Source organism: Cnephaeus nilssonii, assembly GCF_951640355.1.
Source record: "Cnephaeus nilssonii genome assembly, chromosome: 11".
NCBI classification, from domain to species: domain Eukaryota; kingdom Metazoa; phylum Chordata; class Mammalia; order Chiroptera; family Vespertilionidae; genus Cnephaeus; species Cnephaeus nilssonii.
Genome location: NC_137082.1, coordinates 36,912,245 through 36,939,633, shown reverse-complemented (window position 1 = coordinate 36,939,633; position 27,389 = coordinate 36,912,245). Strand labels below are relative to the sequence as shown.

Here is a 27,389-nt window from a genome sequence, read left to right as displayed (position 1 = left end):
GTGCCTAGCCTGTGAACACTGTTGTATTCATTTCTCTATATATAGGCTTAGAGTTGGCAAAAGACATTCAACAATATTGAATTGAATTGTGGAGTAGTCATAATAGTAATGATCACTAATACTAGTATTTACCAAATGTTTACTATGTGCTTAGCACTGTGCAAAGCATTCCATGTATCATGCCTCATTTTGTTCTCATAACAAACCTATGAAACAGATACTGTCATTGATCCTGTTTTACAGGTGAGGAAATGAAGAGATGAAGTCACTTGCCCAAGCCCACCCGACTAGTATGGAGCAAAGCCCAAATGACTCCAGAGCCAGTGCTAGGAAGCAATACTAGGTATACAGTCCATCCCAATACCCTCATGTTACAAAAAGAGGAAGCAAGCAAGAAGGGGAAAGTGTCTTGTCCACAGTCAGTAACAAGGAGTGGACTCTGATCTTTAGATTCCTTATTCCATGCCCTTCTTCTTCTCATTCTTGCAGGATCCTAATCCAGGAGGACACAGAAATCAAGCTCTCCTGTCTCCCCTAAAACAGAACCCATCAGGGCCTGGGCACAGTGGGGGCTCAAATCTATGGCCAAGAGATGCACCAGTCAAAAAGATAAATCTACTTCAAAACCATCTGAGGCCTGCTTAGATATTACAATGTTAAGGCTTGAGAGGAAACTTTGGCTATCATTTAGTACCATCTCCCATTTTATAAAGTTATTCATTCAAGAAATTTATTGAACACCAACCATAAGCCAGGCACTGAGTGGGGGCACTACAAAGACCGATAATCAAGCTCCTGCCCAGATAGTATTTGCAATCCAGTGATGGGAGACAAACAACTAACAAGTTCATGCATAATTACAAACTCTCATAAGCATATGAAATATAGGGGGTTCTAGTAACGAACAGGAAAAACTGACTTAACTTAGGGAATTGGTGACGCCCCCTGTCCCCTGAGAAAGTGACTCTTGAGCTGAAAGCTGAAGAATGGGAATTAACCGAGGTAAGAAGCAGGGGAAGAGTATGCTAGGCAGGAGGAACAGCATGTGCAAAATCCCGAGGCAAAAGCGTCCCTGTTGCCTTGGTGAACTGAAAGAAGGCCAGAGTGGCTGGTTTCCAGAGGGGTGAATAGGGACTCCATCCTGTGGGTCTTGTAGGTTAAGGTAAGGAGTGGAGAAACTGAGCAGAGCGGGAAACGCCTTGTTCAGAACTTGGCCCAGAGTAGAGGGCCAAGTCATTGAGTCATTGCATTATCCAGTGAAGGAGTGATTTGTCCAAGATCACAAGGAAGACCTGAGACTTGAAACCAGAACCGCTATCTGCCAGGTTAGGGCTGCAGGCTGCTTCTGGTATGTGGTATGGAAGGGAGCAGGGGGGGCTTTCCAGGTGTTTCCACCTGTAGGAGGTTCTGGCTCCCTGTCTGAACTCTTCTTGAGCTCTAGATACACCAGAATCACCTGTGTTTGTTAAAACAGACTGCTGGGCTCCACCCCCAAAGTTATTGGTTCAGTAGGTCTGGCATGAGGCCCAAGAATTTGCATTTCTAAAAAGATCCCAGGTGATCTTGCTGCTGCTGGTGGGGTGACCATACTCTGAGAACCACTGCTCTAGACTCAAGTATATGGGGGCTGAGGGATGTGGGGTGTGGGGACCATGGCCAAGATCCTTAGGGGCTATAAGAGTAGATTCCTAAATCTAGGCAACAATGAGACAAATCCTAGCACTCTGAAAAAGGGAAGGGTCTCGAGGTCCCAGAATCTAGCCTACACGCTTCTCAGTCAGGGAAACTGAGTTGAGTGAACATAAAGGGTTTGACCAAACTCACAAGGAGACCTGTGGACCAGACTCCAGGACTCCTGAGCTCCAAACCTTTCTTGTCCTGGGAAAGGAATTCAGGGAAGGGGACAGCAAGCTCAGCTTTTCCCATACTCTGCTGCCTTGGGCAGGGAAACATTTTAAGAATTGCAGAAATCTGCTGTTGGCCTCCAATCCTATCACCCTCCTTCCTTTCACACTCCCAGCTCCCTCCCTTTACACTCCAAATCCTGTGCACTTTATCCTGGCAAACCAGGCAACAGAGGGGGAGGTGAAGTTATAGGGAAAAATAACTGGAAGTGAAGAATTCTTGCACTTGGATATACTTCTTCCAGAACAACTACTTCCTCCTGTAAGAGTCTCAGTTTCTATCCTTGTATCCAGTCTTATCCCAATCTACCCTCATTTCAATTCCAGCATCTGAAACCCACAAAGCCAGGTTTCCAAACCACCTTTTCACCCAGTTTTTCTAAAATAGAGTGGCTCTGGACAAATTTTCTATCCTATTCCAGTTGGCAGCAAAATGCCACTTCTCTTGCAAAACCTACATGCACAGTCTCACTAATATACAATCAGCTATATGTACATAAAAACAAATATACCAGAATTTATACTAGTAAAAACACATATACATCAAGAGATCCATTCTTCACTGTTCACTGATAAAACACACCTAGGCACCCAAATGCCTAAGGAATAGACAGAACACACACATGCACACAGACTATAGATCTAGAAATGCATGCACTGCATCAATAAATGGGGGGAGGGGTACTTACACACCCAGAGACCCTTCTCAAAGTAGAGGTCTCCTGAGGGGTGATTCCTGGGGAGGGGGGTGCGCTGGCCCTTTAAGATAGTGGTTCCCCTCCTCCTTTCAGGGCACCTAAGATGTGGCTCTACTCTCAGTGCAGGAGTAAGGGGGGAGTGTGGTTGACCCGGCCAGGCCCGGTCTGGCTCTGGACGACAGTCTCAGCGCCGCGACAGGAAATGGATTCCTGAACCGACCGGGACAGCAGCCTGGGGCTCGCTGTCGCTGCCGCCGCCACCACCAACCCACACCCACACCCACACCCACACCGCACACCGGGCTTCAGGCAGGACACGCCCTCCGCTCCAGCCCAACCGGGTCCGCGGGCTCGGCTGTCAGCCCCGCTCCTTCCTACCCCGGGGTGTGGCCGCCCACCTGCCAGCAGGGCGTCTCCGCCGGGGGGCGGGGGGAGGACGCTCCTGCCGCCGCCACCACCCACTACCCCCGCCAGGTGCCCGGCTCCCGGCGACGGCAGCGCCCGGGCCGCCGCCCCAACCCCTTCCTCCTGGCGGTGCGGAGACAAAGCCGCGCACACGCACACGGGGGCTGCGCGGGGCTACGCGGCGCACACCCGCCCTCGCACGCGCACACTCGGGGATCACACTGGCGCTCACACAGCGACACACACACACACACACACACACACACACCCGCCACAGGCTCCCGCCACAAGCAAAGCCTCTGGCACACACTCTCATCAAGATGTATACACACTCAGCTTCACATTCGGACACACCCTCTCATGGACACACTCAGACACACGCAGACACACACACCCTCACCCAGTCCAGTGGCGCGGAGACAGACATACAGGGCGCACACACAGATGCACACACGCGCGCGCGCGCACGCGCCGAGCATCCACTTGCACTGACCCACGGACACACGCGCGCTCACACCCAACACACACCCGGCGACGTGGAGCCCAACACACACACCGGAGCCAGAATCTAGTCGAACGAACCGAAGCCGGGCTTCTGCCTCGGGCGCCCGCCCCCTGCCCGGGGGTGTCCAGAACCCGGAGCCCTCCGTGATCGCCTCCAACACACACACACACACACACACACACACACACACACACACACACACGAGCTGGGTCTTGGCGGCCCGGAGGAGGGCGGCGGGGACCGCTAACCTGGCGGCGGCGGCGCGGCTTCCGGGCGCTGTCGGTCCTCGGTCCGTGCCCCGCGGCCAGGCTCCGAGGCGCCCGAGCTGCGCAGAAATGCCCCGCTCGCTCGCTCCCTCTCCCCCTCCCACGGCGCTCAGCCCCTCTCCCTGCCCGCCCCCCACACCGGTCTCCCCGCTGCGCCCTGCCCCCGGCCGGCTCCCCGGAGGAGGCGGCGGCGATCCCGGCCGCCCAAGCAGCCGCGGGCTGGCGGGCGAGCGAGGAGCAGCGGCAGCGAGAGGCGAGCAGCCGAGGGAGCGCCCGAGCCGCCGCCGCCGCGCGTCGGGAGGAGCCGCGCCGCCCCGGGGAGGGAGGGGGAAAGGGGCTGAGCCCCGCGAGCCCGCGTGGCCCTCGTGGCCCGCCGCCCGCCCGGCTCCCCACGTGGGCCCCGCGCCCGGCGCCTACCTGAGCCGCCGCGGAACTCAGAGGCCGGGGGCGAGCGGCGGGGAGAGGAAGTGGAGACCCCAGCCCGGGCCTCGTCGCCCTCCGGGTCCCAGCCGGGTGGGCTCGGGCCCCGCCCCTGCCTCCTCCCGGGCCCCGCCAGCGCCGACCTCGGTTTTCCCTGGCGAGAAGGCCTCGCAGCTCTCGGCTCACGGCCCGGTGCCCCGGGCTAACCCCGAGGCCCGGCGCCGGGCTCGCCGGCCTCCTCCACCTCCAGCCTGGACCTGGCCGACGCCCACCAGCTTCCCCGCCGCCCTCCCATTGTTCCCGTGGCAGGAGCTCTCAGAAAATCACGCCACGCATCCCAGCCCCCTCTCAGGTGGCAATACCTCTGGACTCTCTGGGGGCTCTCTCGGCGCTCGTCCCTGGCTCCTGGACCCCGACGCCCACCCTCCACAGGCGCTGGCACGCCCGAAGCAAAGAGCTTTTCTAAATAACCACCACAGCCCTTCTCAGCGCTCCTTCAGGGAGGGAGGAACTAACCTAAGTTCAGCCAGCTCAAGAGAGCAGCAGGGAGGTGGGGCACCAACTAGGTGCCCCCATGCTGTAGATGAAGAAACTGGAGAGAATTCCTGCCCCAGAGCTCCTGGGCAGTGCAGGGCCCTCCAGAAATGTGGGGAGTAATGAGCCTGGCCTCCTTTGTTGGACAGTAAATAAAGCACAGAGATGTGGGGGGAGAAGTGTCATGCACTTTCCTGGGTTTTACTGGAAGTCAGGAGGTAAGCAAAGGCTTACTGAGTTCAGAAACTCTCAACCACTTTGTCTCACTTAGTCCTAACCAGCGTCCTATGTGGCAGCGGTGTTATCCCCACTTTCCAGATGGGAAGCTTGTCCTGGGCCTCTGCACCGGGCAGCGCAGAGCCCACGTAAAGCCCAACAGGACTGAAGTGCGCTGCACTCCTCCCTCCAGTATCGGTACTAAGTGCCAAGCGAGCAGCCGGGAACATACATCAAGGAGGGGCTTCTGCAGACTGAGAGGGCGGCAGAACCCAGGGAGCCGACGCCCCAAAGCAGCACTGAGCGTGGCTTGCTGGGGGGCAGGGGATATAATTAATACGAAAACGAATGTATTGGGGGCACTTACTATACTTCAGGCACTGTTGTAAGAGCTTTACTTGCACTAACTCATTTAATCCCACAATAACTCTGTGGGAAAGAGGTTATTCTTATGCCCCACTTTATGCATCAGGAAACTAAAACATGAAGACGTTACATAGCTTGTAAACTGGCAAAGCCAAGATCCAAACCCAGGAAGCTGATGCCCAAGCCTGCACATTGAACTACTGCAGGCCAGCCAGAAGCAGCCCTGAATTCGAGGCAAACATCTGAATGACTAGAACGCGCACCACAGCAGGACTCTTACTTGTTGTCTTCTGTCTCCCTGTGTGTAACCACGCCCAGCACGTAGGGCCTGGGATGCAGCCTAGGGTTAAACTATGGCATGACTGCCACATGAGGCTGGGGTGACATGTGCAGGGCTCGGTTGCAGCCCTCTCTGCTCTGCTGAGCACTTTTATCAGTGGTTTTAGAGGAAGGCATGAGACACTAATCAAATCTACGGCTGTCATGAAGTTGGGATGGACGGCAAACCCTCCGGAAACCAACATTCATTTCCAAAAGATCTCAGCAGCCTTGGGGTTGAGCTGGAACTAACAAGATGGAGTGCTACACCGAATAAATGTAAACGCGCACCCTTCGGTCCAAGCCAGAGCAGTCCAGGAGAACTTTCTGTGAGGCTAGAAAGTGTCCTGAATCTGCATTATCAGATCTAGTAGCCACTAGCCACCCGTGGCTGTTGAGCACTTGGAATGTGGCTAGTATAACTGAGAAGCTAAAATTTTTAATCTATTTCATTTTAAGGATTTTACATGTAAATTGCTACATGGGGCTCGTGCCTGCCATATTGGACAACGCAGTTCTAAATGATCAAGTGGTCAAAATAAATGACAGAATCTAGATTAAGAGCAGTTTCAGGGAAAATAACAAAGGTTTGAGTTGACCTCAAGTTCAACAATGCAATGTGGCTGAAAAAAAAAAAGAAGAAGAAGAAGAAGCAAGGAAGGGAGGGGAAGAGGAAAGGGAAAAAAGGAAGGAAGAGGAAAAAAGTGAACAGGATATGCTGTATCAACAGAAAACAGGGGTTAGACCTCTATGGTTGGCCTCACTAGAGGCTCTGTGCTGCCCTGGGCTGATCCAGCTGGACCAAGCCTTCAGCTCTGGGCTCCACATTCTGAGGGGCACACTGTCACACTGGAGCGAGTCTAGAGTCCAGAATGCTGGGGACCTGGATGCCATGTTGTGGTGAATGATTTAAATGGCTTGAAGAAGGAAAAGCTCAAGGGGGATATAGTGTGTGTCTCCAAAAATCTGAAGGGCTGTCATACAGAAGGAGATGTGATTTGTTTGTTATTATTTAGGTCTAATAAAACAAAAACAAAAATCTGCAACCCCCTAAGCTACACTCTGTTTTCCTCAGCACCTAGTCCACCCAGGACCTGGCCCATAATTAATATTGACTACAAATTTCTGGTCAATATTTTGCTAGCTAACAAATGGATGTGAAAGAATTCCACTCAGCTCCAGTGGGTGGACATCCAGAAGGACAATAAAGAACTCTAGCCCTGGCCAGTGTGGCTCAGTTGGTTGAGCACCATCCTATGCACCAAAAGGTCCCTGGTTCGATTCCTGGTCAGGGCACATGCCCAGGTTGTAGGTTTGGTCCTTAGTCAGAAGGCAACCAATCATAGTTTCTTTCTCTCTCTCAAATCAATAAGAAGGAAGGAAGGAAGGAAGGAAGGAAGGAAGGAAGGAAGGAAGGAAGGAAGGAAGGAAGGAAGGAAGGAAGGAAGGGAGGACTGTAACAGTCAAAGCTGTCCAGGAATGGAATGGACCACCTTGGGAGTGATGAGTTCCCTGCCAATAGATGTATTTACAGAAAGACTGGTCTTCATTTGGAGGCCCTACCAGGAACCAGATGACCTTTTGAGTTGAAAAATGGGCAAGTTCTATTAGGAGGGGAAACCCAAGGTCAAGGCTGTGCTTCCAGACAATTATCTGGCTACATGTATAGAACAAATTGATGTAGAGGGAGCAGAGGATGGACCAGTTAGGGACCACTGCAAGTGGTCCAGCAGGTAAGAGAATAGGCTAGGTGGCCGCGGGAATAGAAAACCAAGGACAGGAACGTGACAACAGGAGCACTGCATCTGGGCTGGGAGTCAGGAGCTACAGGTTCCAGCCCTGCTTCTGCCATTCGCTTATTGTATGGTTTCAGATAAACCCCTTCCTTTTTCCAGATTTCAGTTTCCCCATCTGTGAAATGCAAAATAATCTCCAAGTCTCTTCTAACTCTGGATTCTGCTTAGGGGAGAGAAATTATGAAGGATAACTGGGATAATGCACTAGACAGACTCTAATAGCTTCAAAGTAATAATATCATTGGTCTCATTACTATTATTGTTATCACCAAGGCCACCTCCTTTGGACTTGGTGACTGGATTGGTCGGAGGGGACAAGAGGAGTCAATGGACTGCATCTGTCGGGGTGGGAATAGGGGCCAAGGACCTCTGATCCTTTGGGAGCGTCAGCTAGTCTGTCCACCCCTCCTCCGAGTTCTGTGAGGACAAACCACTGAGTGTTCTGTGTGCTGTCACCTCGTGAACTGCTTCCTCATTCCTCTGAACCACACCCCATACTTGACTAAAGGAAGCAGCCAGTTCTAGGAAAGTTAGACTCTTTCTTCCCTCCTTTTAATGTTCACAAATGACACCTGGTGGTTGCCCTTTCCTTAAATAATAAGTAGCATCGTCTCATGTGAAAATAGCCAACACCATTGAGCACTATATGCTAAGCACTTTACTTACATACTTTTCTCACACTGGGAAGTAGCAATAATCATAATCCCCACTTTCTAGACTAGGACACTGGCTCATGGAGATGCACAATTTTCCCACAGTCACAAAGCTTATGAGGGGGGTTCCAAAACAAATCTATGTGCTTTCAAAGCCGCATTCCCAAAGGCTTCCAGCATTTTACTGGGTATTTTTGCAATAACTTAGGGAGGAGGGCAAGATTGGTATGGTATCCAATTTATAGCTGGGAAACTAAAGCTCCGAAAGGATAAAGCAAATCACTCGGACGAGTTCGTCAAGTCTTCCAGCGTGCAGTCCAATGCTGCTTCCGGTTCTCTGCTGCTCTCCTAAGCCCCTGCGGTGCTTTCCGCCTTCCCATGCACCTGCCAGGGCCTCCCCAGTCCTAGTCTAATGCCCGGCCCACTTAAGAGAAGGACTTTTACTTGTCCTTTTCTTAGGACAGAATAAAGAAAGGATTGCTGAAAGACAAAAGTTAATGCCTACCTCCTCCCCCATCGCTACCAGCACACATACTCCAGTCCACCGCCTTGAGGTGATGGGGCTAGAGGCTTACAGAGTGAGTCACAGGGAGCTGACCTGCCAGTCACGGGAGCACAGGTGCTAAGCTTAGTTTAGAGGAGTGGAAAAGTAGGCCAAGTGTTCTCATCCCCAGGCACACCGCCCAATTGCACCTCGTGGCCCCCTACTCATCTCATCCCCAAATTCTGCAAACATTTAGGGAACACTGTGCAAGGCCTTGGGGGCAGAGGGGACATATGGCCTATAAGAGTGCATCCTCCCCCTTCAGAAGGAATAAGACAGTGAGTACAAAGTGATATATACTTACAAAGAGTGATGGAAGCACATGGTGATTAATTTCAAGGAGAGACACGCCCTAAGGAGTGGAGTCTTACAGAGTAAGTTGAGCATGAAGAGGCAGTAGAGGGGCACTCTAGGCTACAGGAATGTACTTGCCCTAAAGCTTAAATATGTTTGGACTCTGTTTAGCAGGCAAAAGGGAGCCATAGAGTGCACTATGACTCTGGAGAAAGACTGTCTGAGTTTGAATCCTGGCTCTGTCCCTTCTCAGCTGTTTGACCTCGGGCAAGTTACTTAACCCCTATGGTAGAGATATTATTATTCCCCATTGTTTGCTCTCCCCCTTTCCAGTAAGAGTATACATTTTAGCCCGTTGCCATGTGACCTGCATACTCTCCAGAGGAAGGAGTTCACTTCCCCAGCCCAGTGTCAGACTTAACCACATGACTTACATTGGCCAATGAAATTTGGACCAGAGAGATATATACAGGGTATCCCCCCAAAAATGTATACACACTTTTAACCCATTATTAATTCTAATGTGTTAAATAGGAAAAGAAAGAAACATCAATCGAGCTATCAGCTGTTAAAGTGTGTATACATTTGGGGGGACACCCTGTTTATACCAGGTCTAAGCAGATACTTGTAGTACCATTGTATGTTTCAGTCTAAAATCATGTTCTTTTATCTCTGCTAGTGGGATGGCAGGTCCTGGACAGGAGTTATGCCTTCAGCCTGGATCCCGGAGTGAAAAGGCACAGGGAACAGAGCTGCAGCCAATCCAGCAATGCCCCACAGTGATTGGTGTGCATTATGAGGGAGAAAACTTTGTTGTTGTAAGCCACCATTTGTTATCATGTCATAATTTAGCATAACTTACTGATTTTAGTAGAACCGACCTCATAGAACTGTTGTAAGGATTAAAGATGACTATCTCATGAAAAATGTATAAGCATTTCATCAGGGATTTGCATTATAAAATGATCGTTCTGCCCACACACACACATGAAAATTTGACAGCTGACAGAAATGACATTTTCAAAAGAGTAGCAAAGGATGGTTTAGTGGGTGAAATAGTGTCCTCCCAAAAATTCATGTCCACCAGAACCTGCATGTATGACCTTATTTGGACATAGGTCTTGAGAATAACTCATCCTGGATTTAGAGTGGGCCCTATATCCAATTACTGGTGTCCTTATAAGAAAAAATAGCCCTAACCGGTTTGGCTCAGTGGAAAGAGCGTTGGCCTGTGGACTGAAAGGTCCCAGGTTCGATTCCGGTCAAGGGCATGTACCTTGGTTGCAGGCACATTCCCAGTAGGTGTGCAGGAGGCAGCCGATGGATGTTTCTCTCTCATCAATGTTTCTAACTCTCTATCCCTCTCCCTTCCTCTCTGTAAAAAAATCAATAAAATACATTTTAAAAAAGAAAGAAAGAAAAAGAGAAGGCACGCAGAGACACAGAGAAGAAGGTGATGTAAAGATGGAGGCAGAGACTAGAGTGGTGTGTCTCTAGTCTAGGAACTCCAAGGATTGCATCGGGGTACACCAGAAGCTTGGATAGAGGCAGGGGATGTTTTCTTCTCCAGGGTCTCCAGAAGGAACCAATTCTTCCAGCACCTTAATTGTGGGCTTCTGGCCTTCTGAACTGTGGGAGAATAAATTTCTATTGTTTTAAGCCACCCATTTCATGGTAATTTGTTATGACAGCCCTAGGAAACTAATACAGATGAAATACTTTTAAAATGATACTGAACAACTGGTTATTCATTTGGAAAAAAAAATAAAATTAGATTCCTACCTCATAGCACACACAAAAATAACTTTCAGTTGGGTTAAAGACCTAAATTCAAAAGGCTAAACTTTAAAATCTTTTAGAAATAACTAAAAAAGGTCATCTTTAAAACCTCAGGGCAGGAAAGAAAAATTACAGGACACAAAAATCACAAACTGCATTAGTCTGGGTTCTCCAGGAAAAACAGAACCAATAGGACATCTATATAAATAAGTAGCATTATTATAAGGAATTGGCTCATGTGGTTATGGAGGCTGAGAAGTACTAAGATCTGCAAGTTGTAGACTCAGGAGAGCTGACGGTGTAAATTTTAGTCCAAGTCTGAGTCTAAAGACAGGAGAAGACCTATGTCCCAGCTGGAAGTCAGGCAGAGAGCAAATTCTCTCTTACTGCACATTTTTGTTCCATTCAGGCTTTCAAAGGATTAAATGAGGCCTTCGCACATTGAGGTGGGCAATCTACTTAACTTAGTTTACAAATTCAAATGTTAATTGCATCCAGGAACATTCTCACAGACACACCTAGAATAACGTTTAACCAAATATCTGATCATTCCATGACCCAGTCAGATTGATGCATAATTATTGGTCACTATGTGTGTGTTTTTTAATACCTGTATTTTGAGCTCTGACAATAAAACAAAGCTTTTTAAATTCTAGGGGGAAAATCAATGTATAAAATTAACCATCACACAAATTAAAAAGTTAAAAGAAAGAGTCAATTGTATTAAATGCAGGCCTTCTGTGCATCAAGATGCCATAAAGAAAGAGGAAAGAGAAGCTCCTCAAGGGGAAAGGGGGAATTTCTGCAAGGCTTTTGGCTAACAAAGTATGAGAATCTAAAATATATAACGAATTTATGGGGGTCAATCAGGGAAAAGGAGACATATGTAAAACTTTAGACAATAAATAAATTTTAAAAAAGAATTCATAACAATCTATATTAGAAAAATGGACAAAGACTATGAACAAGAAATTCACAGAAGACATAAATGGCCAGTTTGCTCAGTAGTTAGAGTGTTGGCCCTCAGACAGAAGGGTCTCGGGTTTGATTCCCAGTCAAGAGTACAGTACCTCAGTTGCAGGTTCCCTGGCCCCGGTAGGGGTGCATATGGGAGACAGCCAATCGATGTGTCTCTCTCACATAGATTCTCATTCTCTCTATCTATCTATCTATCTATCTATCTATCTATCTATCTATCTATCTATCTCTCCCCCCTACCCCCACCCCTCCACTCTTTCCACTCTCTCTGGAAATCAATGGAAAATAATATCTTCGGATGAGGATTTTAAAAAGAAAGAAAGAAGTGGCCAGTAAATGTATGGGCATGGCTCCCCCTCACTAGTAACCAGGGAAAAACAAATTAAAACTACAGTGAAAGACCAATTCAGTTTGGCAAAGAAAATCTCTTACAATACCAAGTATTGATGAAAATGAAGAAAACTGGACTCTCTTATATCCTGATAGTGGAACTCTAAATTGGTATACCTTTTAGAGAGACCTGTGGTTTTTGTAACAAATGACCACAAACTTGGTGGCTTAAAGCATTACACATTTATGCCTTCACATTCCTGCAGGCCTGAGACCCTAAATCAGTACCATTGGGCGGTGCGCCTCCAGAGGCTGCAGGGAAAAATCTGTTCCTGCCTCTTCCAGCTTCTGGTGGTTGGCGGCATTCCTTGGCTTGTGACTGCATCACTCTAATCTCTGGCTCCGTGGTCACATTGCCTTTTCTTCTTTTGAGACAGTCAAATCTCCCTATGTTTCCCTATTATAAGGATTACATTTAGGGCCCACCCTCATAATCCAGGATAATCTCTCCATCTCAAGATCATTAATCATATCTGCAAAACCCTTGCCATATAAATTGACAGATTCCAGAGATCAGGACCTGTTATCTTGGATGGGGAACATTATAGATTGGATAAAATACTGGCAGTTACCTGTACTCTAATATTCTTGGTTGTATTACAATAGTCAATAGGTAAAAAAAAACCAAGTGTACATTAATAGGTAAATGAATAAACAACATGTAGTATATCCACACAAAGAAATATTATTCAGCCATAAGGAATGAAATTCGGATACATGCTACAACATGATGAACCTTGAAAACATTATATTAAGTAAAAGAAGTCAGATACAAAAGGATAATATTATATGATTCCACTTATATGAGATCTAGGTAAAGTAATAGAATCAAAAAGTAAAAAAGGTTACCAAGGACTGAGAGGGAGGTAGTTATGGTATAGTAGGTATAGATTTTCTGTTTGGGATGATGAAAAAGTTCTAGAAATAGTGGTGATGGTTACACAATATTGTGTAAATGTACACATAAGAACGATTAAAATAGTCAATTTTATGTCATGTATATTTTGCCAAAATAAAAATAATAATTTGTATTACTAAAAAATATTAAACAGCCTGGCCAGTGTGGCTCAATAGTTGAGCATCGATCTATGAACCAGAAGGTCACGGTTTAATTCCCAGTAAGGGCACATGCCCGGGTTGTGGGCTCAATCCCCAGTGAGGGGCATGCAGAAAGCAGCCAATCAATAAATCTCTCTTATCATTGAGATCTCTATCTCTTTCTCCCTCTCCTTTCTTTCTTTTTTTTTAATTTAAATATATTTCATTGATTTTTTTTTACAGAGAGGAAAGGAGAAGGATAGAGAGTTAGAAACATTGATGAGAGAGAAACATCAATCAGCTGCATCCTGCACACCCTCCACTGGGGATATGCCCGCAACCAAGGTACATGCCCTTGGCCGGAATCAAACCTGGGACCCCTCAGTCCGCAGGTTGACGCTCCATCCACTGAGCCAAACCAGCCAGGGTTCTTTTCCTCTCTGAAATCAATTTTTAAAAATATGTTTGTTGGTTTTTTTAAAAAAGAGCATAATCAGCAGATATTGCAACAGGAGAGACGTGGAGATTAGATATTGGGAGTCCCTGTCATCACTGCAAAATGAGAAGAATGAACCAGTAATTTCTAAGACCCCTCCAACTCTAACAGCACATAGCTCTGTTATTAAAAAGTGAATAGTAATTCACATTTGCCCAGTGCTGTCGGCTTGTATGGCACTGTGCCAAGGTGCTTTTTAGCATTCGTTTTTTCAACCTTCACAACGATTCCATGTGGTTCTTATTATTACCCTTATTTTCAGACAAAGAAATAAGGGCTCAGATAACTTACAAAACTTACTCTAAGTCCCAGAGCCAGGAGACAGCACAGCTGAGTACCAAGGCCAGGGATGTCTGACTTCAAAGTACTCTGCTCCCCACTAAGCCACGCCATGAGACTTCCTTTGTGGAACAAGGAGAGGGCTGACTCGTCTGTAGGGCTGGGTCACCCCCTGCTCAACAGCAGGAGCCTGAAGCCACCTCCCTTGGAGCTTTCTCCTTTTGTTAGGTCCGGAGGCTGTCAATACTGCGCTATCCAGAAGTTTGGCTAGGAACTGCCCAATGAGCTTCAAATATTGAACACTTTCCAAGTGTTCACCTGCCCTTATACATGGAGCACCCATTTCCCGGGGAAGTGGTTACAGCCCTAGGAGGAGAGGCAGCCCCTTTGGCAGAGGGGCTCTCTCTGACTATACCTGTCCTTCTCTGGCCTAAAGAGGGCAAAACAAAATACAAACCAAGTCACCACGTAAAGGACACTGGTGTGGGTAAAAAATAGTGCACATGGGTTTTATCAGACAACATGCTGGAATAATTTCCCATCAGCGCCCGGTCCTTAGCCTCCATTCTCTACCTCGGTGGCCTGGTTTCATTTCCTAAAGCACCGCCCTATCTCCAACAAGGGCCCTATCTAGCTCAAGAGGAAGTCCGGAGTCTTTGGATTGGTATTGGGGCTGATCTCTATCTGTTTCCAAGTCCTACCCATCTTGTGCAGGACCCTATCCCACACACTGCTCCTGTACATGCCTCACCTTTTCTCGCCGTAGTGGACTGTGACAGCCACACCTGGTTCTAATTTCCCTTTTCTGGTAATAATCCTCCCCCTCCCCCTTTTTCTATAGAGAACTCTTTGCTCTTCACTAACATACAGAATACTGAATCATCCAATGGGATCTATCTTCCTGGCCACACGGATTAATTCAAGGATAGGCATGTGACCTAAGCTGACCTCATTACAATCTTCTCTGGAACTTTCCTGCTCAAGGTAGCAGGGAGGGCTGTCTCACTTTCCTCTGGTCTCCCATAACTCTGATCTGGACTTCTCTTAGGGTGTCCAGCGCTTTCTAGCTTGTGCTACAGTTATTCTTGTCTTCTCTATGCAATTGTCTCGGCTCCTGCTTTCTCCAAGTGCTCTGCTTTTTTTTTTTTTTCAAGTACTCAATTTTAACAGGCATTTCCTGGCTACCTCTTTTGTGCAGACATTGTGTTATGCTTTGGAGATATGGAATTGGATAAGACATGGTCCCTTGCTGAATGGATGGATGGATGAAAATGCTCCTCCAGGCCTCACCCAGCTTATCACAGGGGATTTGCTCAGCAGAAAATAGTAGATATAAAATCCAAAGTTGTCAGCCTGGCATTTGAAACCTTCCACAATCCGGTTCTAATTTTGTCTCCCCTACACACAGTCTCACCTCCAGGCAAACTGAACTGTTTTTTATCCTACAATATCCGGAGATGTCCCCATCTGTGTGCATTTGCCCAGGCTGTGGTCTTTTCACACAGTCTCGCTTCCTGTTTTCCTCTCTCATTCATCCCTTCCTCTTTCCCCATCTCATTTACCCTCACTTTTTCCTCCTCTCTTTTATTCCCCCTCTTTCATCATCATCTCTCTTCCCTTTTATTTCCTCTTAGCTCTCCCCAAGCTCTTTCTACAGTTCGCTTCATCTTACCCACCTCCTCATTTTCCTCTCTTATTTCCTGACCCTCTTCCTGCTCTATGCACAATTCCTTTCCACTGGGGGCAAAATATGTAATAAGACAACCCCAATGAAACAGCTTCTAGGTCTCATCACCGGAGGGTGGAAAGGAACGGAGGTAGGAGGGGATGCTGGAGGCAGAGAAGAGGCTGCCTAGCGACTGCCTAGAAGCTGGTGAATCAACAGAGCATTGTGTCAGTTATCTACCTCCAGCCCACCCCCAGCTCTTCCCTTTCTTTCTTGTGATGTCAGAATTATGAAAATTCAAAAATCCTTCATCTACTCTGCCTCCATAATTTTGCACCTGAGAAAGTGAGACATAGCTAGGGAAATAGAGGCACAGAAAAGAGAAGCAACTAGCTAATGTCACCCAGCAAGTCAGTGGGTCAGCAGGTCCTGAAGTCCTAGGCCTCCTGACCCCAGGCCAGTGAGTGCCCTTTCACCTATACCACAATACCTTCCATCCTTCCTGTAGTCACTAGTCCCTCCCCCTGATTCCTACCCACCAGGCTTGGGATTTTATCTAAGGATTCCCAATACCCCTACCCACCACCACCACCTTGAGTGAGAGCGTAGGATCCAGTGAAATACAGGCAGAAGGGACCAACCACATAGAAGGTCCAGCCCTCAATCCTAAGGGCATCTTTGGTGGTGGTGGGATGGTGAAAGTGTCAGTCTGGCCTGTAGGGGGGACCAGTCTCCTCTTCAAGGGAGCCCCCTTATACGCAGCCTCTATTGAGTGAAGAAGTGCTCTGTTTCAGCAAGTCATCTTGGCAGGACCCCTCCTCACCCTCCTAGCTTAGCTGGCTGCCTGGAGGCTTTCTCTCACTCCGCCAGGGCCAGCCTTCAGCCATGGACTTAAAACAGAGGCCACCCAGATTCAGGATGGTCCGTGGCTGCTGGTGAAGGCGGTTGGAGGCAGGGGGAGGGAAGGGTTTCCAGCAGCTCCACTTTCAGTCCTGCTCCTCCACTCCACAAAGGGCCACTGTCTAAGCACAGAGGGACCCTGGAGGGAGGCCTCCCAAGGTGCTCGGCAACAGGGCCAGGTTTCATCACACTGGGCCTTCGGGCCAAGTAAACATCAGGGGAGGAACAGGCCCAGCAGTTTTGCAAACAGGCTCCTAGCTCTGGAAAGCTAAGTGGCATCTTCACTCCTGGCTTCCCTGAGACAATAAGGAGGGCCAAGGTCATTTGCCCAATTTTCTCTAGAAATGGAAAATCTGGACGAGTAACTGGCTCTATCCTAGTGCACATCCCATTGCTCAAAGAGCAGAGAACCATCCTATTCCCCTCTTCAGGAGCAAATGTTTTACATGAAAACTTTTAATAAGTTCAGACGAAAGAAAGAGCTCTGTGAGCTTAAGTCAGTGGTCAGCAAACCATGGCTCGCGAGTCACATGCGGCTCTTTGGCCCCTTGAGTGTGGCTCTTCCACAAAATACCACGTGCGGGCGCGCAGGTACAGTGCGATTGAAACTTCGTAGCCCATGCGCAGAAGTCAGTTTTCGGCCTGGGCGAGTCTATTTTGAAGAAGTGGCATTAGGACACTCAAGGGGCCAAAGAGCCGCATGTGGCTCGTGAGCCGCAGTTTGCCCACCACTGGCTTAAGTAATCAGGGAAGACTTCCTGGAAGAAATGTGATTTAAGTGTGATCGCCCTCCATGTTTACGTAGAATCTCCACAAATGGACAGGAAGGAGAAAGGCATTTTAGGCAGAGAGCACAGCACTGACAAGTTGTGGCATCTGGAAAGCAGGAGCACTGGGTGCCAATGAAGAGACCTTTCTGGCTAGGGTAGAGAATTCATATAGGAGAAGGTGGAAAATAAGGCTGGACAGTTGGTTGGGAGTTAAACCATAAATAGTCTTTGTTTTTCTTTATTATATTTTTACTGATTTCAGAGAGGAGAAAAGAGGTACAACCCGGGCATGTGCCCTGACAGGGAATGGAACTGCAACCTCCTAGTTCATAGGTTGATGCTCAACCAATGAGCCACGCTGGCCGGGCATGATGACTAGTCTTAACACCAGATTGAAGAGTCATTACAGTTTCTGAGCGGAGCAGGGAGGGAGTGAAAGCTTAGTCTTAGGATGTTATGAAAGAGGTCCTAGATTGAGCCCCAAACTTCTAGATAACCTTGGGCTGGTTATGGCCTATCTCTGGGACTTGGTTTCTTTATCTTTAAAATAAAAGGGTTACATCAAAGAATTTTTTTTTAACCAATAGTTTCCTTCCCATATATTGAAAAGAAGTTTGACTTATAAGTTCATTTTTGAAGGTGCAAGGCATTTTCCCCCTGTAGAAATGTGTTTTAGATACAGTATTTTCCTTCCCAAGCACTCACAAAGGCCTTCTTAAGTCACAATGTAGCTGAACTACAGTAATGTCCTAAATACTCTGTGGACACTAGGTACCAAGCATAGCAATGTTTCTATGGGATAATGCACTCAGAATTCACATTTGCATCTCCAGGAATGGGAGGGAGTTATCTTAGCTTCAAGTCCTTGGGCCCCTTCCATTTGCACTCAGAGCTTCAGCAGGGCAGGGCCCACACACCAGAGAATCTTGAAGCCCCTTTGCATCTCTAAAATGCAAGGATTCTCTGATGGGACAACACGGACCCTATAGAATGAAGAGGCTGTGGCCACACCCCAAATAGCTCTGGGCTACATTTCTGCAGTGAATCATCTGCTTAGAGCTGTGGAAGGGCCATCACCACTACCCCTGTCACCAAGCACTATGCTAAGTACTCCCCCCTTTTTGAAGACTTCATTTTTGTGAATAGGAAATACATACACATACTACAAAATTTAACTCATAAAAGATATATGTATGGCCCAGCCAGCGTGGCTCAGTGGTTGAGCATCAACCTATGAGGGCACATGCCTGGGTTGCAAGCTCAATCCCTAGTGTGGGGCGTGCAGGAGGCAGACGATCAATGATTTTCTCTCATCACTGATGTTTCTATCTTGCTCTATCTCTCTCTCTCTGAAATTGATTTATATATATATATATTCGCAATATATATGTATAGTAAATATAAGCTTTCCTCCTTCCCCTATTTCCATCCACCTATTTTCCCACTATTACCAGTTTCCTAAGTATTCTTTCAGATAACCTATGCATATATAAAGATTCTATAAAGATTCTTTTTCTTTACACAAAAGACAGTATACTAGACACACTGTTCTGCACCTTGTTTTTTTTAACTTGGAAATTCTGGAGACTTCTTTTCATATGAGTATATAAAGAGCTGCCTCATTTTTTGTATGGCAAGACCATGACTTATTAAACTTGTCCCCTGTAGATAGATATTTAAGGTGTTTCTTTTCTATTGTAAACAATAAATCAATGAATATCCTCAACATACACCATTCAGTATATGCTGGAATAGATCTACAGGATATATTGCAGAATGAAAGTATGTGCTAAGATCTTAATATGACCTAATATAATAGTTTAAAGCAATGATAATTATTCTGATTATGTAAACGAGAAAACTGAAGCACAGAAGATTCATTGACTTGCCTAAAGTCACACAGCTCTTGTGTAGTGGCGTTGAAATTCCAATATGGATAATCCAAAATCAGAGCCAACAAACTCAGTCATTCCACTAGTGGTTCTTAAACCTTCAGTTGTGCAGGTTGTCCAAAAAGAAAGCGGTTGGTACGCAGCACCTGGCTTTGACAGGACCAGAGTTGAGAGCACAGGAAAGGCTTCCTGAAACCCATAAGTCTAAGCTCCATGAGGGCAGGGTGAGAGCATGGCACAATAAATACTTATTGAATTAATGAATAAATAAATGAGGTATAAGTGCCCCATGCAGCTTGGTGCTGCCTTTTTCCCCAGCACCCTGGGGAAGAAGCTACCATGGCTAAAATTCAAGTTCATGTTGTAAGATTCTGTTATAGACTGAACATTTGTTCTCTCCCCAAATGTATATGTTGAAACCCTAACCCCAATGTGATAGTATTCAGAGGTGGGGCCTTTGGGAGATAATTAAATTTAGAAGACGTTGTGAGGGTGTGGCCCCCATGATGGGATTAGTGTCCTTATAAGAAGAGCAAGAGACCAGAGCTCTCTCTCTCCACCATGTGAGGACACAGTGAGAGTGCAACTGTTTGCAGGCCAGGAAGAAAGCCTCACCAGAAACCGAATTGGCCTGCGCTTTGACCTTGGACTTCCCAGCCTCCAAAACTTTGAAAAATAAGTCTGTTGTTTAAGTCCTCCAATCTGATGTTATAGCAACCCAAATGGACTAAGACAGAGCCCTTGGGAGTGCAGCTGTATCTTTCCCGCCTACCCTTCTGTGGCTGATAATGAAATCAATGAGGCAGCCAGGCTCTGTTATTAATGGAGAGACAGCATCTCAGAATGCTAGAGCTTGATCAGGATAAGTTACTCCAATGCTCTCATTTATTATCTATAATAATAAAAGGATAATATGCTAATTAGACCGGACATCCTTCCGAAGCCAGGGCTGGAGGGAAGCCCGGGTCCCAGGTGCCAGAGGGAAGCCGGTGCCGGCAGCCAGGGGAAGGAAGGCCTACTCTTGCACGATTTTCGTGCATCGGGCCTCTAGTTATTAATAACAATAGTTATAATTCATTGTACACCCATTCAATTGACATGCTTACTTTTTTTTTTTTTTAATTCCCTCTAATCAGTATTTCCTTTCCCTTATTCTGGTACACAGCTTCTCTTTCCGGAGGGTAAATTACTCAATATGGTTGATGTGGCCAGTGCACATATGCACACACATAAGCTATGGGAAAGATTTAAATTCAGGAGGAGATGTAAGGTCTGTGGAATGCCCCTTCTGCAGAGCAGCAAGGCACAGACAGAACTTTCCCACAAACATGGAGGAACAAAGTTTTCAGGGTCATGTATTCTTGCCCTGAGGCACCTACCATATTTTTCCGTGTATAAGACACCATTTCTTTTCTAAAATCAGTTAGACTGAAAATGAGGGGTATCTTATTCGTCTTATACACAAAAGACAGCTGAGGAGGGAGCCACAGGTGCCTAGCTGCCCATACCTTGTCAAACAGGCTTCCTCCAATCACGAGCCTTATTGTTACTGATGTCAGTTGATGCCGTAATTGGAGGTGGAGGTGGAGAGTGTGCAGATGCAACAGGGACTGGAGCGTTCAGAGCCCATAAAGATGTCAAAAAATAAAAAGATAAATACTGGTAAGCTATTGTCTTACTCTGCAAAATTCAAACTGAATGTAATCAGCTATGCAAAAGAGCATGGAAATAGAGCTGCAGAGAGACGATTTGGACCTCCTCCCACTGAGTGTATGACCAGACAGTGGAGAAAACAGGAAGAACAACTCCTTGAGATGCCAAAAAAGAAGTCCTTAAGAGGAAAACTAGCAAAATGTTTAAAATATTGATTTCTTAATTTGGGATTGGAAAAGTGGGGGTGGGGGCATCTTATACACGGAAAAATACGGTACATACCAGCCTAACTCCTCCACGAGCTGACTCTGTTACAAACAGCTTCCTGAGCTCAGGAGCCTTGAGGATCCCTGTAGCTTCTTCCAGCTGCTCCCCACCTGGCCTCAAGTCCTGCTCCTGCTGCCTGCCTCCCTCACAGACTCTGTCCTGAGCTCCTTTCCCTGTTGGTGCCCTTTGTTTGGACCCCTCCACCCCCCAAGGCTCAGACTTGTCACTAAAAATGCCCAGGCCCCAGACCTCTCAACAAGCAATACCTCAGAACCATTTGTTGGGCAGCTGGAATGAAAGGGGCCATTAGTCAGGGAGAGAATCTGAGGGACCAAGTCAGTCCGATCCAGTTGTTCCGCTGTAGTTCAGGCAGGCAATCTGATTCAACCAACGGCTCTTGGATGCAGGTGTGGCCGGCCACCACAGCAGTCAGGCATGCAGAGTCAGACACAGACTCGGTCAAGCTCAGTCAGACAGAGGTGGTCATGGAGGGACGGTCAGACTGACTCAGTCATTCAGCCCCTGAGACAGGGTCACCCAGAATCAGCCAGCCATGTGGATTCAGCCATACGATCTGGCAAATATGGTCCCTCCACACATCAGGGCGGGGGGGCTGATCCTCCTTTCAGAGGCCCAGGCATGTGGACCCCAGCCGGCAGAAAGGCTGTAGGGAGGCCAACTCAGCCAGGGTGGTCGGCAAGTCTCAGGAAGGCAGGCAGGTTAGCTGGTCAGGGGACTCAGGCAGATGCGCTCAGGCCCAGGCCCAGGTGCAGCCATAAGCAGCCGGCCTCGGTCGGCCTCCGCATGCAGCAGAGATGTGGTCCAGCCGCTGGCCCAGAGGAATCCGTCATTAAAGTGGTCAGTCAGACAGAGAATCGCGGTCAGTCAGACACAGGTTGTGGAGCACAGATGGAGTCTGGTCCGTCAGATGCAGTTAGTCACTCAGACACACCCCCCCTGTCAGGCCCAGATGCCATCGGCCAGGGGTGGGCAGCCCGCCAGCCAGCTGTAGCCAGCCAGGCAGATCCGGTCTTGGTCCGCCAGGCGCCCGGGAAGACTGTGTTCAGTCCGACACAGCTGGAGACTCGGGTTCCCAGGCGGGGAGGGCGTGCGTGGTCGGTCAGACAGTGGTTCTGTCGGGCACTCAGGAAGTTAGCCAGAGCCACACAGCTGACTGGGCCTCGGCAGACTGCGGCCCCTGGCCCCGTTCTGGGCGGAGCCTGGTCTGGGGGCGGGGCCTGGTCTGGGGGCGGGGCCTCGCGGGGCCGACCCCGCCTCTCCGTCCCGGCAGCCTCCAGGCGTTGCTGTGGCGGCCCAGCGGCTCCCGGCCCCGCCCGTACGCCTGGACTGGAAGGGAGGGTGGGTGCGGCCTGCGGGGCTCAGTCCCGCTGCTGGGTGGGCACCTCTGTCATCTCCTGGTACCCGTGGGGATGATTGGGAGACCAGGGATGACTCACGTCAGCGAGACAGTGAGAGACCCAGAGCCTCCGCACCCGTGCTCCCCGCCCCCGGCAGGAGGAATCACATTTCCCCAGGCGAGGGGGCGGATGGGGGAGAAAGAACAGCCCGTGCAATGAGGTGTTTGGGGTTGTCGGGGCTTAGTAATGACTAGGGTGAGCACTCACTTTGTACCAAGCACTGTGATAAAAGCTGAATGTACAGTAATTCACTTGCGCCTCACCATTTTCCTTTAAGGTTCTATAATGATCTCTTTTTTAACATAGGAGGAAACAACCGGAAGCACAAAAGGGTTTGGTGACTTGCCCAGGGCCACGGGTCTGTGAGGTGGGAGAGCCAGGATCGGAACTCAGGCGGTTTAACTCCTGGCTTTGGCGCGTGGGCCCTTAACATACCCTTCAACAGGCTTCCCTGGTCCATTTCAGGACACCCAGTCCAAGGTGGGCTCTGCAGTGTGAGGGTCCTGCTAGAGTCTCTGCTTCAATGACTCGGAATAAGGAGCAATCAAAACCAGGAACCTGGCAAACTACAAACCATGGGTCAGTCTCACAGGGTTTGGAGAAGGGGAGGCATTTGCCCCTCAGCTCCTGCCCATGGTGCTCTCAGACACCAACCCATCTCCAGTCTTCTAGTTGGGTAACACTAAGTCAATTAACATTGTCGAGCCTCAGTTTCTCCATCTGTATAATGGGAAGGAAAATTCATCTTTATCTCACAGAGTGAAATTTTATGGGGCTCAAACATGTTGTACGTAGAAAATATTTCATGAGCTATAACATACTCTATAAGGGGTGGGGAGAGAACATCTGCTACATGGTCTGAGTTCTGACAGTGTTCCCCTGTGGCAGGGCTCCTCCTGTACAGAAGAGGTTGCCATTCAAGGCGTTTGTTGACTTACCCAAGGCCACAAGCTTCTGTGTGCTGGAGCCTGCTTTGGAATTTAGGATTGTCTGACTTCTAAGACCAGTCTCTTGTATCAATTGTTTTTTCAAAGTGTGGCTTGATGAACATTTTTAAAATAGTTATATAGTTGTTATTTTCAATTTTAGAGGAGGCTGATTGATACTACCAGTCCTAAATTCCTTTCAGACAGGCTGTGGTAGGTGGCATTTAATGGGCACCCAAAGATACAGAGGCCTAATCCCTGGAACCTATAGATGTTACCTTATTTAGGAAAAGGATTTTTGCTAATGTGATTTAAGTTAAGGGTATTGAGATAAGATCATCTAGGATTATCTGAGTGGGCACTAAATGCCAGAAAAAATATCCTTCTGGGAGGCAGAGGGAGGTTAGACAGGTACACAGAGAATAGGAGGAGGCAATGCGACCGCAGAGGCAAAGATTGGAGTGATGTGGCCACAATTCAAGGAATGATGGGAGCCACCGCAAGTAGGAAGAGACAAGTCAATTAACATTGTCGAGCCTTCCTTATTGCCTCTGGAGGGAGCCTCTTGATTTCAGCCCACTAAGAATAATGTTGAACTTCTGGCCTCCAGAACAATGAGAAAATAAATCTCTGTTGTTTTAAGCTACCAGGTTGTGGTAATTTGTTTCACAGGAAACAAATAGGCAGATCTACATCACTTCAAAATTCTCGCTTTGAACCATTAGCATACAAACCCCCTCTTTTTAAGAAAATAAACATATAATTTAAAAAGAATTCTGGTCCGGCTGGCATGGCTCAGTGGTTGAGTGTTGACCCATGAACCAGGAGGTCAGGGTTCGATTCCTGGTCAGGGCACATGCCCAGGTTGCGGGCTCGATCCCCAGTGTGGGGCATGCAGGAGGCAGCCGATTGATGATTCTCTATTATCATTGATGTTTCTATCTCCCTCTCCCTTCCTCTCTCTGAAATCAATAAAAACATATCTTTAAAAATAAATACAATAAAAAGAATTCTGTATTTACAAAAAATAAATATAAATCTTTGATATAAAGGCTACAGAGATTTCCCAGAGCACAGAGTTCCTGTATACCCCACCCCCAGTAGTTTCCCCTATTGTTAACATCAAGGTGCATTTGTTATGACTAAGAAACTAACCTCAGTACGTTCCTATTAACTAAACTCTACACGTTATTTTTATTTCACTAATATCTACTTTCTGTTCCAGCATCCCATCGAAGATATTACATTACATTTAGTCATTATGTCTTTTTAGTTTCCTCTGGCCTAGAACATTTCCTCAGACTTCCCTTGTTTTTCATGACCTTGACAGTTTTTAGGAGTGCTGGTCAGGTATTTTATAGAATGTCTCTCAATTTGGGTTTCTCTGATGTTTTTTCATTCTTAGACTGGAGTTTGGTGAAGGAAACCACAGAGGTAATGCCCTTCTCATGACATCAGATCAGGGGTACATGCTCTCAACATGACTTGAGTACCTGGCCAAGACAGTGTTTGCCAGGTTTTCTCCCTGTGAAGTTATGTGTTTTTCCTCCCTTTCCACTATTTGGAAGCAAGTCACTGAGTTCAGCCCACACTCAAGGGAGGAATTAAGTTCTTTACCCTGGAGGGGGTAAATTATTTGGAATTCTTCCATAAGGAAAATTAGTCTTTTCTCCCTATTTATTTATTTATATCAGTTTGGACTCATGAATATTTAGTGTATACTTGGGGCTATAATCTAATACTGTGTTAATTTATTTTGTGGCTCAAATTGTTCCAGCTCCGGTCAAAGGGAACTCTTGTGTCCCTTTGACACCAATTGTTTTGCATCCTGGTTGCACCAAGTTAATTTCAAGTGGAACGCAGATGAACATTAAGTGTTGCATTATTTACTTTAATAGACATTCAGAAAACGTATAACCAGCACATCCAATTGGTGAGTTCATCAGTACTGCTGAGGACAATGCTAATGTAGTGACGGTTTTACTTAAATGCCTCTCTCTCGATTCACAGAGAGATATTAAGTAAAACCTGGTCTTGGTGTACATAGATATGGAGGAGGTTGTTAAGCTGATTTGGAAATAATTCATGTTTCAGAAACCCAGACTAGGGCAGAACCAGTCCCAAATTCAAGCAGTGAGGAGGAGGAGGATTATGAACAGCCTCTCTGGGACACCCCCACTCACACACACACAATCCATTTCCAGGACCCTGCTGCCAACAAGACCTACCTGGGTGCAGATGTGTGCTGATGTTGATAATGGTGGAACCATGCAGGCCCAGGCCTGGGAGGAGTGGATGCTGCACTGTGTTGTTTCCCAAGAAAGCTGTGTGGGTGGCTTGCAGTTCAGCACCATTCCCGCTAATGAGCTTGGAGCCTTTGACCTAACAAACACCCTTCCGTGTCACAGGCCTGATATGTGATGTTTCCTGAGAAGACTCATTATTTTTATTTTTTTCCTTGTCTCATCCTTGATCTGAGATAGGCAGAAAGACACAGTGGTATTAGTGGTCAGACTGGGTACACCTCTGACTCAGGGTCTTGTCTGGGGTCTCTAGGCCGGTCCCCGCCCCACTGAGGATGCTCAGAATCGAACTGGAGCATTTAGCTCGACTCACAACAGAATCCTGAGCCCTGACCCAGGTCTGCCTCCCAGCTGAGCAGTGACACCCAGAATCTCTGGCCTGATCTGAAATGGAAAGCCTTTCAAAAAAGAAGACTTTGTTTTGGGGCTTCTAGTCTGAGCTGTGGGGGCTGCCGGCTGGTGTGTTCTCAGGCCTCTATACCCTCTATAGTACCTTCCCAGGGAGCCCCAGAGTCAGATGACCTGGGTTAGAATCCTAGTTCTTCTTTTGAACTAGACTAGTTACATAGTCTCTCATCTATAAAAGGGAGTACCAGTACCTACATCATAGAATCACTGTGCAAATTAAAGGAGACAATATATGTAAAGTGCTTAGCACATTGCCTGGCCCATAGTAAGTGCTCAATAAATTTATTTGTTTAACAATTATTAATGTCTACTGTATGTCAGGCACTGTACTGGGTGTCAAGGACATAGGGGAAAAGAAAATAAACTAGTAAATTAATAAACAATATAAAATATATAAAGCAAGTTATTTGCACAGTGCCTTATACATAAGAAGTACATAGAAATTTTTATTATTAATAACATAATGAAATATTGTGATTAATGAAAGAAGGAAATAAGTAGGGTGATGTGATGTTAACTGAAAGAAACCTCATTTAGAAGAGGAAGTCAGGAAAGGCCCTCTACAGAGACCTAAGATGAGAAGAAACTTAGCCTTGCTAATAGCCAGGGAAAGAATCATCCAAGTAGAGGAAACAGCATGTGTAAAGCCTGAGGTCAAGAAAAACTTAGAGTGGGAGGAATAGCAAGGAAGCCAGTGTGGCTGGGATGTAATGACAGAGGGCAGCAGGCTATGGTAAGAAGTTTGGATTTTGTTCAAAGTTCGATGAAAAGCCACAACAAGATCTGATTTCTGGTTAAAAGTAGGAGAATGGATTAGAAGGGAAGAGTAATAGAAAAGTAAAAACAACAATGAAGAGGCTATTATAGTCATTCAGACTAGAGATGTTGCTGGTTTGGACTAGGTTATAGATCAGCACTGCCCTATGATTTAACGGGAATGTGGAAATGTTCTATATCTGTGCTTATATGGCAGCCACTAACCACCTGTGACTCTTACTTCTTGGAACATGTCTAGTGTAGATGAGGAATTGAAATTTTTAATTTCATGTCATTTTAATTAAAATGTAAATAGCTTCTTGTAGCTAAAGGCTACTATATTGGAAAGCACAGGAAAATGGCTGTATTTTAAATACACTGAGGAGGAAAATAGGACTTATGATGGTTGGGGGATGGGGAAGGAGAGGAAGAATGGAATCAAGGAAGATGCCTCATTTTTTATTTGGGAACTGGGTGAATGATACTACCATTTACTAATTTGGGGAAGAACAGGCTCTGAGGAGGTATAAAGAGTTTTGTTTTACACAAGA

The 27,389-nt window shown here is 47.0% G+C and overlaps 2 protein-coding genes across 9 annotated transcripts in view; both read right to left on the bottom strand.

The window, feature by feature from the left end:
* The window catches only part of CNBD2 (cyclic nucleotide binding domain containing 2), a gene marked incomplete at its 3' end in the record, with an annotated part of 114,960 nt that overhangs the window by 11,878 nt on the left and 75,693 nt on the right, over positions 1-27,389 (bottom strand). The window lies entirely within an intron of this gene.
* EPB41L1 (erythrocyte membrane protein band 4.1 like 1) overlaps positions 1-27,389 on the bottom strand; it is a 155,557-nt gene that overhangs the window by 114,661 nt on the left and 13,507 nt on the right. For 3 of the 8 annotated variants that reach the window (XM_079783525.1, XM_079783535.1, XM_079783534.1), the window contains exon 1: positions 3,761-3,912. The exons of 1 other annotated variant lie outside the window; for it this stretch is intronic. The gene's annotated coding sequence lies outside the window, so the exon portion shown is untranslated. Of the gene's footprint in view, positions 1-3,760; positions 3,913-4,195; positions 4,396-21,293; positions 22,284-27,389 lie in introns of those variants that run through there. 4 more of the 8 variants (XM_079783526.1, XM_079783527.1, XM_079783530.1 and 1 more) reach the window with 3 other exon arrangements.